This window comes from Nipponia nippon, unplaced genomic scaffold, assembly GCF_047370975.1.
Source record: "Nipponia nippon isolate SJK-2023a ecotype South Korea unplaced genomic scaffold, ASM4737097v1 scaffold_5, whole genome shotgun sequence".
Lineage (NCBI taxonomy): Eukaryota > Metazoa > Chordata > Aves > Pelecaniformes > Threskiornithidae > Nipponia > Nipponia nippon.
In genome coordinates, this window is record NW_028262369.1 from 97,487,569 (window position 1) to 97,503,854 (window position 16,286).

The window sequence follows — 16,286 nt, forward strand, 5'->3', positions numbered from 1 at the left end:
ATACATCTTGTCATACTAGCAAATGTGACACATCCAAAGTAATGAACAGTGGGTCTGTAACTGTCCTCGCCTTTAGAAAGATAGCTCTGATATTCACCATCACCAAAGCCCCCCCTTCCCTGGTGAAACACATTAATTCTTGTCTTAGAGCGGTGTTGAACACTTGGAGTTCAGATTTATTTTATTTTAAAATCATATTGTCTGAAACACAATTAGCAACACTGCATTTACATTTTAATTATTAGTGACAGGTGAAATTAAGAGAGGTTCAGTCTAATAATATTGCACGTTTCCACTGCACACACCCCCCCCCGTGACAAATCACCGAGCGTGTCTACCCACAGTCTCGGGGTGCGGAGACCCCCCGGCCCCCGAGCCAAGTCCTGAACCAAAAAAATCTGTAAAGCCACACCAGTGGCCTTAAACAGCTGTCAGCATGTTTAATCCTGCCAAGAGAAGGATTCTTTGGGAGACCAGTTAGACTATTCCTGGTTTAGAGATGGGGAAAGAGAGACATGGCATGTCTGTAGATGGATTTCGATGGCTAAATCCAATACCCTCTGTTTCAACTATAGATTTTAAGCCCTACATCTCAAGACAAAGTAAAAACCAGAAAAGAAAAAAACTAGGTAGGAAGCCTTTTCAGAATTGTCCTCGTTACTTTGGAAGATTTCTTTAAAAAGCACTATGATGAGATTTGGATCAATGGATTCCCTGCATTCTCCTCATCCCAAGAGGCTCTGTCTCTCACCACCATCCTTGAGAAAATGAGGAGCTGAAAAGAGCCTCAAAAACTCAGGACACCTTGCCCAAGTGACCCAGCTTCTTTGAGTTTTGAACTTGGAGTTTTGGTGGTAATTTTAGACGGAGTCTTCTCTGACCAGTGCTCTGCACTGTTACCTGGGTTGAGACATGGGGGCGTTTCCTGGCATAGAGCAAACGGTCCCAAGCTCTGCGTGATGCTCAGGTTTGATAGCACACTAGACAGCGAAATCACAAGTTTTATTAACAGGCTGGTGAAGAACACAGTCCAGTCGGAGAAGGACTTCTCACAGGATTCCTCAGCACGTTAAAGGTCAGACCTTGACCTGTTTGATTTTCCAGGTAATTTTTCTTTCAAGCTCTTCCTTTCTCTCTCTTCTCCAAGCTCCTGGTGCCGGCACTGTGGGCACACAGCCATCTTGCAATTCAATCATGTTATCTGTGCAGTGCAGGCAACAATCAAATAAAGACAAAAATAAGAGTTTAGGCTGAGGTTCCCATCAGTTGCAATTCCATATACATAACATTTTAATTATATCTCATCTCCAGTGTAATAGTTAGAGATGCCATTTGATACAGCTTTTTTTTTTTTATTTGAAAAATTAAATCTAACTAAATTAGCAAAAATAAAGTAGTAAAAGTTAATTGGGAATTATCTACTCCAAAATAACTCTAACTGGTAAATGCTTTGTGTGGTTATAAAAGGCTGATAAATATAATTGTATTTATGTAATGAGTATCATGTTTAATTTACTGTACTTGGTTGTTATACACCGTTTTATGCAGGCCTCATAAGTGAGCTTCATATTATTGCTTGTATCACTTTTAAAAAAAAATTATAATCAGATGCAGCGCACAGGAATTGTCCAACAGATTTTGAACAAGGTAGCAATTAGCAATTTGTCCAGAGAAATATTCAGGATCATCTGCATCTGCATGACCTAAAAATAAAAGCGTTTAGTAACACTCTGCACGCTGATGGTTCATGCCTAAGTGGCTTGACACAACGCGCCGCGGTCTGGCATATGTAGCCTATGGTTTAAGAACTGTGATGTTAATCTCCGAGCTCAGATAGGCAATTACAGCCGAGCGCATGACAATGGAGTAATGCTCGCTCCTGGCAGAGCTGCGCTCTGGAAAAGGGTGAAATTTCATTTTTTGCACTTAATCGTCAGTTAATACAATTTTGGTCAGATGTTGTCACATTCCAGAAAGGATAAGTCAACCCAGCCGCTGACTTTGTGGATTTCTCAGTTTGCTCTGGTTTAGGAACGGACTTGAGACTATGCCACTTTTCTGTTGCTGTTATTAAAAATTGTAGACAAAAAAAGGCTTGGCATAACTCCTCTGGTAAAGATCTTTAAAACCGAGCAGCACTATGTCCAACACTGGAGATCTGTACATACTCCCTGCATGTTCATACCACTTACAATGCAGAAAATACCCAAAAGGAAGGTAGGATTTTTTTTTATAACATTTTTCTTTTTCAGGGTTATTTTGGAGTATATGTCATCAAACAATACAAACCGGCCACATGACCCCAAGCAATCAGTGGGAAAATAGCACTCTAAACTGAGAAAAAATACACATAGTACTGTGATTTGTCTGAACAGAAATTTCACATGCAAGTAACAGGACAAATTCTACCTTAAGTATCTGTGTTCCGCTCCCTCTGAAGTTCATGGCAGGAACGTCTTTGCTCTACAGCTTTGTTCAAAGTCATTATCCTTAAGTTACTGTCAGGGCACTCAATCAGATATGTGTATTTCTCTGCCCAGTCATAGAGTTTGCCAAAGGAATTCAAATTTCAATATATATAAATATTTATCAAATCTAAGTCATGATGTCTCCCTCTGCTTTGAGGGGAAACTATGTTCGTTGGTCCTATAAACTTAATATTTTTATAACACTTTGGTGTTGGCCTTTAATTTTGAAAATTATCTTCTATTTAACCCATTAAATGCTGGAAACCCTGTGCATATGCAGGATATTGGTTCTTATCTCACAAAAGTGTTTAAAGGGATAGGCAGCTTGCTTAATCTAAGTCACCATTCATGAGGTAAGCGAAGAGTTTGGCTTAAATCTGGGCCTTCGCATTTGCAGGTTCTTGAAGGAGAACCGTCGTCCTCAACTCATCCATCCTGTAGACACAACAAGGCTTTTCTCTGCAGGAAAAAGTAAAAACAGATCTGTAGCAAAAACCTGTATGTTCCCATCCAAATCCTTCTAGGTTGACAAAGACCAGTATAGAAATAAAAAACTTGTAGCAGATTTATCAGCGCTCCTCATCGTGATGGTGGGAAAACCATAAAGTTAATTCTTTCTTACATTACCGAGACTTAAAAACCAAGGTTATACAAAATGCTACTATCTCTGAAGAAATAACGCTGAAACCCAGGCCCTGATCACTATTGAGAAAATCAGTTTCAATCTCAATACTCCTAGGAGTATTCTTAAAGTAGACAAATAAAGAGACCAATGTGTGCTGGTTTTTATCACAATTTTAAGATCATTCCATGATTTTTCTCTTATCTAGCTAAAGATCTTTGAATGTAGGGTGTTGGCAATATTATGAGCCTATGAAAATCCCTAGTTCCCATTCTTGGTGTGTGACATATGTAGTAGATTAAATTTCTTCATTCTGCTAGCACCTACACACCCAGTTAAGGACCTGTTCGCATCCTACCCTGCCCTCCAGACATCAGGTGCCACAGGACACCACATCCCACACTCTCAGTCACCATTGACACTGCAGAAACTCACTATATCCTCTATCGGGACAAATTTTTGACAGTATCCTTGCTTCCATTCAAAAAACCTCTCCAAAGTACATAACATTATAAAAATAATTAATATCTGACCTTAAGATTTCCTTTTAAAACACTGCAGTTCACAAAACAGATAGAAATCTGAGATTCACATGCAATTATAGCCCTGGGGTCTGAAGACCAGCTCTCAAAACGAATACTGAAAATTCCCAAGAACATGTGGATTTTGAAGCTCTGGCAATGCTGCATTGCTTTCAGGCAAAGGGTCCAACCAAAAAAGCCTCCTTTAGAGCAAGCTAATTGGCAGTGAGTTGGCAGCAATGACTTGTTGACTTTGGAATACCAGAAAATCACCATATACTTTTAATTAAAGAAAGGGCATGTTTCTCTCCGGCTCCCCCATATCTACTCCAGCTTGCCCTGGTTTCTGTTATTTCTGTTGTGGGTACATAGCTGCAAGATTTATTGTATCAGATTAAAAGTAAAGGCTATTAATGTTGGATTCCACAGGGATTTTTTTGTTAAGGCTTCTTAGTTTTAGTTTATTTATAAATTATCATCCTGAGACTTGTAAAAAGGGCTTTCTCCCCCCTCTCTTATTCTAGTGATATTGCAATTTATATTGCTGGTATTTCCATAGGAGAAGTCAATTAAGAATTACAATTCGTTTCATTATAACAGGAGCTAAACTGGGGCTGTGCCTCTACACACAAGTTATTAACAGATTTTACACTATTAGAGTGTCAAAAATTAATATATCCTGCACTAAAACCTAAAAAACCTCCCAAACAAACAAACAAAAAAAACCAAACCAAAAAAACAGTTAAGTCATTTAGCTTCTATGGACCACAAAGGTCGTTCCTCTACCCGCCCCAGGATAAGGGGCAAAAGCCCAGACTTTGACAAGCAGACATTTCCAAAGGGACGTTATTGTAGGGAGCAAACCCATCCACCTGGCTTAGCCATTGTCCTACCAAGAAATCAAAAGGGTTGCTAAATGCTTTTTATTGTAGTGAGGGAAAGAGGTACTTGATTATTGGCTACCACCCTCTTTACTGACCCATTTAATGTTTTAAAACATTAGTCCTGTTTTGGTAAACCTTCTGAACATGTAATTGTGAGCAAGGTACTACATCCCGCTAAGCATCCACATGGCTTAATTTCGTTCTGCCAAGTTTCTGCTCGGGGTTTGGACAGATATTTAGCAGCGACTAGAAACCTGGCGCTTGCCACTGCCAACCACGGCCCAACAGAGGGGTTATCCTGAGATTTCTAACAGCACTAGATCAGAGCTATATAAAGCACTCCTGAGCTAATCTTCCTCTGCTCTCATTTGAGGTCACCTATTCAGGTCTCTTAAGTCTTTCATACATCTTTACCTTCAACTATAAGATTCTTTAAACAGAAAGAATTAGTCACGTACTCCTGCATAGATCATAATATACATAACTACACCAAACCCCACAAGAGGTTCCTTATAATCATCTCATTTGCACCAAATATTACCTTTCCTGTAGCTTGAGTTCAGAAAATAGTGTGCTTATGTTTGCTCGACTTTCTGCATCAGCAGCCTTGAGATATTTCATGGCATAAAATTACTATTTGATACAAACATAGAAGATAATAATTAACCAAAAGCAAAAATTCAATGGACAGAAAGCACTTAGGAAAACAGAGAGGACGGGTCTTGCCCCAGACAGTATGTCCTCTCTTCCAGTTCAGCGCACCAGCACAAGCTTGTAACATCACCCAGCTTTGAGGGTACCAGCAAAGGCCAGTGAACACAGCATAATCATCAAGTGTATTGTAATTAGAGAAACATCTGTCCCAGATGTTTTTGATGCATTGTGGATCACCATTTTTCACAATAGCCTGCAAAAGTTTACATTTCTTATCTACAGCAGATTGGTTATTATTTTTATTATTTCAAGTAAAATTAATTCTCGTTAAAGGTACTAGATGACAGTCGTAAAGACTGAGAGCCTTCATTTATTACCAGCCAAACAATTTTAGCATGTTATCAGCAGTGCAGGTTTTTCTCAGTGATGTACCAACACAGATACTCACAATATTGTGGAAGCCTCCAGCATGGGAAATTTTAATGCACAGGGTTGGACCACCCAGAGTAGCCCCGAAATGGCCACATCAATACACAGCTTCACCCAAGGTAGCTAAAGTACTGGGGCGGGTTCCCTCATACGTTAACCGACGCGGAAGACACAGAAATGAACATGCTGATTACCCAAGTTCTAAAGTCAAACCAATGGTTTAAGAGAAAATGATGTCCTTATAAGGTCTTTAGAATAATTTGGAAACACAGCAGTTGAAATAAAATACACCAAACCTATTCTCACACAAAAAAATATTGATCTTTTTCTTTTTGACACAGTCGTAGGTACCTTAGACATTGGAATAAGGCAGTGAAAAATAAACCAATTAAGTCATGATGAGCTTGAGAAGGTATGCATGCATTAGTTTCTTTTTTCCCTTTTAAAGCTGTCACATTTCTCCTGCTTCTTGTGTTTTTAAACCGTAAAGGATCCCTGTGTTTCCCCGAGACAAAGGATGGGCTCTAAAACTCTGTCTTCTCAAGTGATGAGTTAAAGAACACTGCAGGAGTACTTGCCAAATCATACCACCATTATTAATTCAGGCATGATGAAAGCGTTCGTTTTAGCTATAATCATGTAATTCATCAAAATACTACTAGAGCATATCATTCTGAACTATTACACTGATACAGCACCTTATTGCACCTTCACCGAAAGCAGGAAATGTATTTTTTGATGCTTATCTACTGAAAAGCAATTCAGTTTGGGATTTTGGAAGCACTATCTTATGTTACAATAAAAAGAAAATTTCAAACATATTTTCTTGTACTTGTATGATGTTGTTATTATGTATTTGGGTGATTATCTCCAACGATGAAGTTTAAAAATGGTAGAGCACTGGAACAGTGTATTTATCTGGTGACATAGGAAGGAAAGATTGGGTTATGAATATACAATATTATATGAAGTTGAAATGTAGATTTTGGTCTCTCTGCCCGCTTTTAAAATAGCTTCAGAGGCCAAAATCTGTCTGCCGCAAGAACCTTTCAAAAAAAAAAAAAAAGGGTTCTTTGGAGTTCTTTCAATGACAAACAATACTTGTAAAAAAAAATGAATCCTGTGATAAATCTCAGGACGTTAAAAGGAATAGGAGCATCCCGGGCTCCAGCGGAACTGAAGATCCCCATCTCATCGTCTCGTGCCGTGATTGCCCTCTGGTTCTGCCTATCTGTCTCTTGCTCGGCACACACTTTTGTGAGCAAGTTGAAATTACAGAAAAAAAGAAAAAAAGGAAGAAAGAAATGTGAAATTAAATAAAGCCCCGCTAAGTACAGGCCTTGTTGATTCTTTTCACGCATTAGCCGAGGCGCCTTTGGCACAGAGCTGGCTGGTGCTGCAGCTGTGCAGACTGCTGAGTGATGCACCTAGATAATTTCCAAAGAACAAAAAGTCGTTAATTGTCCACATCAGGAAAGCTTCATTATTACAAATAGAAAAGCAAAAAGTTATCCATTCTCACTCTTGGGCAAAATCAAAGAAAACAGGATTAATGCATGCTAAACACATAAAAGGCTACATTTAGAAGAGCTGGCAATGAGCTCCAGTACCCCTTTTTCTCACTGCCTTTTTCCCTCCCCCTCAGCCCCAGCGTGGGCACCCTCCTACGTGAATAAAAAGCAGAATTTGGGGACTGGAGGTGTGTAACTGAGCATGCAACAGATACGCATGCACATGAGCTTGCCAGGCGAAGATGCCTGATGGGTCCCTTTTCCCCTACACAAATTAGGTGTCAATCTCACGAAGTTTGGCTAAGCAGGTCAATTGGGGTTTATAAAAGCATCTTTTAATCTAGAGCAAAATATCCTTAGCAAAGGAATAAAAGGTAAATTCACGACTAACAGGAAGGCCCTAAGCTGAAGGCATATACTTCCACGACACGACAATGAGGTGAAGGACCAGGGCTTGGATGACAGCAGAGGAGGAGAAAGAAATCATTTCTGAATTGCCCCTGTCTATTCCACTAATACAATAAAGCTACAGTGCTCCATCCTCCTTCATCCACACCACTCCACGTTGGCACAACAGATACATCAAAATAGACTCAATGCTTTTAGTTGAAAGGGAAAATAGAAAACACAGAGAAAAGAGGCTGTTACTGTAAAGACTGAGGGATGTAACCAAGTTATACACAGGGAGAATTCAGCAGTATATTACAAATTTACCTTCTAGAGGCAGCTGGCAAACCACGAAAGAGCTGAAAACACTATTCTAGTGGAAATCTCAATGTTTAAAGAGAAATTTAAAGAAGCCCAGAAATGGACTGAATGAAATGTACAGGAATGTAAACTTAAAAACTTAATCCACAAAACAGAGTGAATTAAAAGGCTCTAAAAAGGTGAGCAGCATAAGGAGAGATACAGCATGAAAAAAAATTATTGTTATTTGATACTCCATTATTTTATGGTTATGGCATCATAGGATTGGCTATTCCATGGTTCTGAAGCAAAAATAAAGAAAACTAATATTACAACTGGACATTTGATGGAAAATATACATTTGTTATAAACAAGAGCCCTCCTTTAGGGACTTTGAAGGTTTACAAATTTTTCTGGATATTACACGATGCCCTAAAGGTATAGTAGGCTTTTATTCTTGATACATCAAAACCCAAACCCTTTTCCTTCAGGAAGATAAATGAGGTCTCAAGTCAGTTCTAGGGAGCAGAGTACAAACTCTTCAAAGAAAATGAAGCAATACAAATTAGGCCACTAAGTCAGGACAAACTAATCAGCTCCTCCTGATAATATATATATACCTGACACTAAGTCAAAATCACCAGCAGAGATGCTAGCCAGCAAGTGAAATCGCAGCTCCGCAGACAGCAGATGCAACACCTGAGCTATAATGGTGCTCTCAAATTCTGGAAATCAGAACCATACTTAAACACGTAACTCCTATTCTCCTCCTGTTTTGGTTTTGGTTTTTTTTTTCTTTTTCAGTATTTAAGTTTGCTTCCACAGTAAATGGACTAGTAGTTTAACTTCAATGCAAGCAGAGTATGGGCATGCAGCGTATGGGTCTCCTCGAAACAACTCTGACAATAATTGCATTTATTAGGGATGTTTAGGAAGCAGCCCAGTTTTACATGTGTATATATTAAAACGGAACAAACAGTAAATTATTGTTGGAAGCAATGTTTTATGTTGAATATTAAAGTAAGCTAATAACATTTACTATTCTATTCAGTAATTATTTGAGAGTAATTAGAAGCTAATAGCTACCAGTTTATAGCTATTAAGTCTCTTCAGCACTACAACTTGGCTTTTATATGATCCTTTTGTTTATTTTCACTATAATCGTCTCTGCAGCCTGCCTTCATGCAAACACAAACCCCATCTTCTCCACTTCTTAAAGTGCCCAAAAAAGAGGGAAATTAGTAAACCAACCACAAAATAAAATTATTTCCCCTTCAAAGAAGCTCTTTCTAATTCTCCAGCTGCACAAGTGATTAAATTTAAGCACGTGAGTAATTACATTAATAGATTTACTGGGATGATCAGGAGTGTAAGGTGCATCCACACACACCTGGCTCCTACAGCCCAGAAAGCACTTTTATTCAGGAAGAAATTATGAGAAACAGCAGAAGACATTTTACATATCACGGAAAGAGAGAAGACTACAATTTCTTTTGTCCCATTTTGCAGTAAGAAATGGATGCTGTTCCATTGCTGGAGCGATCCCGCACCAGGAAGATGAAGCAATTTCACAGCATGTGGGTACAAAATGAGTTTTTTTCACATGATTCCCTTTGAGCAAGCTTTTAAATGCTGCACTGGATCCAAGATTTTCTATATCTTAAGCAGTTATTGTTGTTGTCCATCTAGAGGCGTGCTAGCACTGCTGGTGTAACACATCCGAGCTAGGTACAAACTAGCTTTGCAACCCATACTGAGATCTGCAGCACGCCACAGGTACACGGATATATCCGTTTGGTACCCAATTTGCCAGCACAATGTTACTTCAGTAATAGATAAACCTTACGTGCATTAAAGTTTCTATGCAGCAAGATATAAAGCCACACCTAGGTTTAAATGAATCACCAAGTGGCTCAGGCTCACAAGCTGGAGCGCCATACAGCGTACATCTCCTACAAGCTGAAGCAAGCCCTAAAATGCGAATATTTGGTGCCAGCTGCCTTGCAGGTATCTTAAGGTAAGAAAGTTTCATTCCGTTGAAGGATGCTGAAAAATTTCCTGACGAAAGTGTACAGTAGCAAAAGCTGAAACAACTACGTTTTCCCAAAACAAACTTTGATATGCCAATATTCACCTACTACCACGTTTTATTGAACGAAGCCTGTCGACGGGACACAGCAAAGCCAAGCTTCTCCAAGCTTCTCAGTACCTGTAGCTAGAGGAAGAGCTGTGAGAAACAGAGCTGAATCTTCAACCATCAGAAAGTGCTCTGGAAGAAGGCACAAGCAGTCAGAAATATTCGAATAAGGTGTGACAAGAGCGATCGCAAAGCATGGCTTCGCTGGGGCAGGGACAGCAGCCTGCGGATCACTGCTCGTCTTGCTAACGCTCGAAGCCACCAGCAAGGGAGACAGGAATAACCGTGGCATTTAACTACTGAACTTTTTCTCTGGACTACATTTTGCTATAATATAAGCTCACTTGTTTTTTTTTTAAATTGTCATCTAAGCTCATAAGTAATATTTCTGAAAGAAGAGAATGTTAGATATAACAAAATAATGATGAAAATCTCATTTACTTAATAAAATTCCTTTGATTTTAAATCAAAACTGATCTCCATCCATTTGAACTTTAACTACCTAATTTTGTCTCACATTTCAGATAACACATAGTAAATGTAATTTGTCATCATAAATGTATTATTATTTAATCATATGAAAGTTTTGGTTTATCTTGAGAAAATATTTATAGTAGTTTTAATACACAGGATCCATTCTTGACAGAAATGATGAAACAGATTTATCACCCTTGACAAATTATATTGCAAAATGTCCTCTCCTGACTGCTTACAACAGAAATATTAACAACACATACAACTGGAACACCACCTGTGATTCTCCTTTCTTTAGACTGATAGCATGGCACCCTCGAATCCCTTTTCATGGAGACTATACAGTGCTTCAAATGCGAGTTACTTATAAGAGTAATTCTATGAATGACTGAAACCTGTAGCCCTTTAAATCAAACTAAGTAGTGTTTTATTAAAGTGCCCAGCAAATCAATCTAAATCCAAGGATAATAAAGCCCTAATCAGGTGGTAGAAAAAATAATAGGTTGTCATGCATGAGGAAAAATAGGCAATCATGGAATGTTTTCTTTAATTAGGTTGTGTAAAGTGGAAGGACTGAGTAGGAACTGGCAAGACATTCATCATGAGCAAGGTGGGAAATTATTTAGATTACTGAGGAAGGAAAATTGAGTGTGAAATAGTAAGATTTGACTGGACAGAAAATTAAAACCGTTTTGCTATTCGTGTCACTTACTTTTGGCAACTTATTGGCAGGTATGGCTTTTCAAAGGAGTGTGAATCCAGATATTTCTGTATTTTAAAGACCCCATACAACTTGCTCTAACTTTTAATGGCATTAGCATATGCAGATTCTGCCTGTGCCTCGAGGAGGGACAGAGTGGAAATTCATCTCCATAGAGTTTTAGCTGAAAAAAATCACGTCGATTCAATTGTTACTTTGAAATAAAGTGCTTACTTCTGCTATCCCAGGTCATTAGTACATGGCCAGGTATTGAAGCTGCTTTACAAATTACAAACACCATAAAACAGATTATTTAGACAGTCAATGAATTTTCCAAAGTTAGGGAAACTTAGTACATTAGATGGTGATGATGATGATGATTATTGTTATTACTACTACTATTATTATTTTTAAATCATTTCTCAGCCATCCAATGCCTAATTCAGCTCTGGTACGTATAAAAATATTGACAGTACTAAGGCAAGCTTATAAATATTGTCAAAAATAAATAAAAAATAGCCCAGAGCCTTTCAGAGACATTCTAAGTATATTGCACTTTAATTTAGTCAGCATTTTTCATACCTATCCTAAAGTCTTAGGCAACACAGCATATGCAGAGGACTCCTGAGTTCTTCCCAGCTGTGATAACATTCAGTATCAGACAGAGATCTTCTCTCTGTCTTCTCTCTCGTTTCATTGAGATGTTAAAATGGTACATTAATAATTATTTTTGGATTCCATCATTATAAATATTATCAAAACATTATTGGCTAATGAGAAACAGAGATCTTGACTATTAGCAGTCCCTTCTCTCACCATTATGCTCAATGGTGGCTTCCATCCCATAAATGCAGAGAAAGCTCCTAAACATTTTTAATGCTAATCTTAACCATGAAAGTTGCCTCCTCATAAAATCAATATAATAGCAGAAATCATTTTAAACTTAAGCTGACTTTAAAATCATCTTGTTCTAGGCAGAGTTTCAGTTTCATGAAAATTGCATCAAAATCCAAGAACTTAAAAAAATTTACTCAACTGAAATCTCACTATTTCGTTGTAAAAGCTGCAGCTGAGGGGTACCCAGGAATGAATTACGCTCTACAGACTTTCTTGGAGCGATGGATGCTGGAGGCCCTGAGGTCTTCAGTAAGAGGCAACCAAGATTTTTACCCACTTTTGAGATGGTAAACTCCAGAAAAGCAGCCACGGTAGCAGGCAGCAGCGCAGGCAGGCTGGCAGGAAATCAGGGACTGTCCCATGGTCATCAAAACACAACCATTCCTATGTGGATGCTGATGAAATGCTGAACTCCAGTTCAAAAAAAAAAAAAGTTTCAGCAGAAACCTTTTAACTAGGTCTACTCCGACAGATACTCTGTGCAGGAGGGGATATGTCAGATTTGTACACAACATTTCTTTGGAGATAGTCTTCAGAAAAATAACTAAGTTTGAGTTTAAAAGCTGAGAGAACACTCCAACAAATTAACGTTCTCTGTTTTTTAACAGAAGTCCTACTCACACCTTTGAAAAATAGCACTGCGTTCCCTCCTGTGTTATTTTAAGAGTAAATAAAAATGTTTCATCGAAGAATTTTCACATCAAAAAAGTTTCACGATAATTTTCTCCTTATTCACTGGCCTGACCCTCAGGAATGGCATTCAAGGTTTTCTTCTGAGGCTGCTTGGCTGAGCAAGGATGTGAGGAGCCGCCTGATTTAGTGGTTCAGAGCGCCGAGCAGGAGAGTTGCCACCTCCAGCCCACCACTCCCAAAGAGCAAACCTACAAATCACTTGTCACCAACTTTGATCTACCTTGTTTCAGGTGGTTTCCTCTCTGTCTATTATTTCTGCTAAGAGACCCGTGAAAATTAAATACAGACCCCATCAATGCTTGAGTGACCTAGTGCTCCATCATACCAGCAGTGTAACAGCAATAAATCATTTCAACTTTAATCTATTGTTATTGATGAATGTACAATTATTTGTCATCTAATATGCTGAAAATGATGACCAAAGAAATAGATCAACTTTTTTTCTTCTTCCAAGTACGGCATTGATGGATTGTATCCCTAAGCTGTTATTACACTTATAATGTACTCTTCTGCTATGACAGCACAGCTAGTTTTTTAATCATTCCATAGTAATCAACTTAAGACAACATAGCAAGACTCATAACTCATGTTCTTTTCATTTTTGGCAGTGATGGGAAATGAAAATGTTTTTATTCTTTTGAAATAATTCTTACCTGACTAGGCTGAAGATTGCTTTAAAATTGTAAATAAATGGTTGTTTATTGAGCTGGAACTGAAAAGTGACACATTAAAATGCCTGTTTCTGAAGAAAAAATAATAATTTAGGCCTGAGTGGAGCTAGACTTGGTTAAAAAAATACTTTGTTTTTCTTTTAACTGGTTCAGTGCTAACTAAAATCTGTATTTGCTGGTGAAGTTATACAAGCAATGCTCCTATTGCCATATTTAAGAGCAGAATAAGTCTGTAAAGACAGATTGGCTTGGTTTAATCTCAGAGTATGTTTTCAAAAACTCCTTTTGAAAATCTGTGGACTTAGGAACCACTTTTCACTTCCAGTAGCAACTCAGAAGTAAGATGTTCTAGAAATTGTGATCCACTTAAGTTTGGTAGATTGACTGGAACTTGCAAAAACCTCTTGGAAGAGGAAAAAGAAAATGCAAGTCATTTCTCAAGGCATTGTAAGGGTCGGAAGACCAGATGCTGCTTTCTAGGAGTTACCATGCTTCTGAAATGTGTATGCAATAAGAAGAGAAAATATTTCAAGAAACTGGTTTTTGATCATACGTTTAGAAAAATGTGGTGTTGCAGCACTACCCAAAACACATTAATAAAACCACATTTTTTTAAATTTGACTCTGATCTGATGGGGTTTATAGGAAAAAAAAAATTACAAGATTTGCCCCATTAAATGGGATTTGGCTTTTAGTGCACATCCCCTATATTTTATTTTAAAATGCCTGTGCTAAAAGGACCATAGAGAACTTTTTGTCTTACAGCATATACAGGACTGACGAGAGGTCTTTACCTGAAGTACTTCTGTACTGCCCAGGAGCCTCTGACAGCCTTCGCATGGCTCGACAGCCTGCGCAAAGCAGTGTTCTCTCACCTCCGTCATCTCACCTTCACCTTCATGCATTTCCAGCTATTTGTTGCTTATTTTTCAACTGGTGTGCAGTGTCATATCCTTTGCTGGGCAAAACCTGACCTTCTGCCTTGCTTCTGCCATGGCTCCGGGTCTGGTCTCGCCCCGCTCGGGCACTGGTGGCTGCTGGGAGGGGAGTCCCCTGTCCCTCCTCCGGCTCGCAGTGCCATCCCCTGCCCTCCCCATACAGCAGCACGTCTGCCAAGTTTATTTTGCCTCTGAGAATTCTTAATTGTGACCCTTTCATCTTATTTCTCTCTGGTTTGTAAATAATAAACTCAGTCACTTGCTCCCCTGTCTTTCATCTATCTGTCTTCCCATCACCCTGATGGTTTTGGTTTCTGGGAAGTAATTTTCATTTTTGAACAGTGTTGGAGACCGAAGTCCAATATTAGGCTGGAAAAAAAAATAAACCATCTTTCAAAGTGTCGTTCCCGTAACCGAGTTGGAGGTTTCACTGGACTTTTGTGATAGCTGAATGCAGGTAACACATCTAGCTTTTCTTTCGAGCTACTAAGCCATTCCTCCCCAATCTCAAGTCTTGGTGAGGAATCCACGTGTTTACAGCACAGAAGAGTGTAATTCTCCAAAGCAAGAATTTGACAATGAAATTTGACATTACTTTTGTTTTGAAATCCCTTTACTGTTATGGCCCTATGGCCACTTAGGAACAAATGAAACAATATCAGAATTTTCCTGACAACCATTACGACCAACTATTTCCTCATTCACCAAGTTTGTTCTTTTCATTGCCATTAACACAATTTCAGCAAATGAAACAGAAACAACAGATGGGGCCAAATGTTGAAAAAGGACACTCCATTTATCAAGAAGCAGTATAACACACCTTCAAGAAGATGACTTTCAAAAAATCCTAAGAAAACAGAGAACTCAAAACTTACTTTTCTGCACTGGGGACCCAACCTGGTTGAAAAGTGACATCGAATCTATGAAAACCACCCGCTGCTTGCACATGCTAGAGACCCTCATCTCTAACCCAACCCCAAACCTGCAAATCTCAGCAGCAATGACAAATGTGTTCCCTGAAGCCCGTGTACCTAGAGCTGAATTTAACTTTTTGCTGATTCTGTAACAAGGGATCATTTATGGCCTCCTCTGTATCAAGATGTCTGCCAGCCTGCTCCCACCTGCAAGTAAAGGACTGTTTTTTAAGCAATCTGAGTTCATGGACCCTCCCCTCAAATGATTCAATTGATCTTTAACACCTAGGAAAAACACTTTCACACAACACAAACCCTTGCTGCTGGCAGACATAAGCAACATTGGCCAAAACAAGCAAAGAAAGCGATGGTGAGCTTCACCTGCTGCTCTGAGCTGGGTGGGAAACCATCTCTGGGCTCAGACTCATGTGGCCCACCGGTACCGGGGCAGTTTTCCTCAAATCCAGAAAAACTCTCTTCCAAGACAGGCAGCCCTGGTGCAATGTAGGCCATATGTTTAGGAAATATTTGGGGGGAAAGAAAGAAAAGCTTTATAGGGGTTTTTTGTTTATTTGAGTTGGCAGAAAAATTTCACGCAAGGAATTTTCAGTGAAGTTCAAGTCATTGTCAGCCTCCCCCTGCGAGAGAGCCACGATGTAGCTACGGCTCCTCCATCCCTGAGTAACTCATAAAGGAAATGCTGCCAGGAACAATCCTCCAAAGAAACCGAGATCTCGGCGCAGCTCTCAAACACAAGTGCTCCTTTATAGCCTTTTAAAAATCTTGGTCTTTCTAACCAACTCGGGTATCAGAGCTGGTCAGCATGCAACCTCCGCCAAGAAAAAAAAAATGAAAGTGAAAATGCCACGGTAAGCAATGAGAAAGGTAGATTACCAACTTTAACAAGCTTCCACAAATCATCTTAGGTTGCAAAGGTCGGCTCCGGCATGGTTACAGATATATTCCGCTTGGTGATGGCTGCGCTCTTGTAAGGCTGAAATGGGCTCTATATGTCATACAGATTGGGTTTGGACTGCTGCCGATGGAGCACCGGTGAAGCAAAGCAATCACTCCACGGATGCACAA

General features: G+C 39.1%; 1 long non-coding RNA gene across 3 annotated transcripts in view; it reads right to left on the reverse strand.

Moving 5' to 3' along the window:
* Positions 1 to 291: 291 nt before the first annotated feature.
* LOC148052400 (uncharacterized) overlaps positions 292 to 16,286 on the reverse strand; it is a 59,203-nt gene continuing 43,208 nt past the window's right edge. For 2 of the 3 annotated variants that reach the window (XR_015698954.1, XR_015698952.1), the window contains 2 exons: positions 2,410 to 2,927; positions 292 to 1,201 (listed from right to left, as the gene is read on the reverse strand). This is a non-coding gene — a long non-coding RNA (uncharacterized LOC148052400). The remainder of the gene's footprint in view (positions 1,202 to 2,409; positions 2,928 to 16,286) is intronic. The other variant, XR_015698953.1, reaches the window with a different exon arrangement.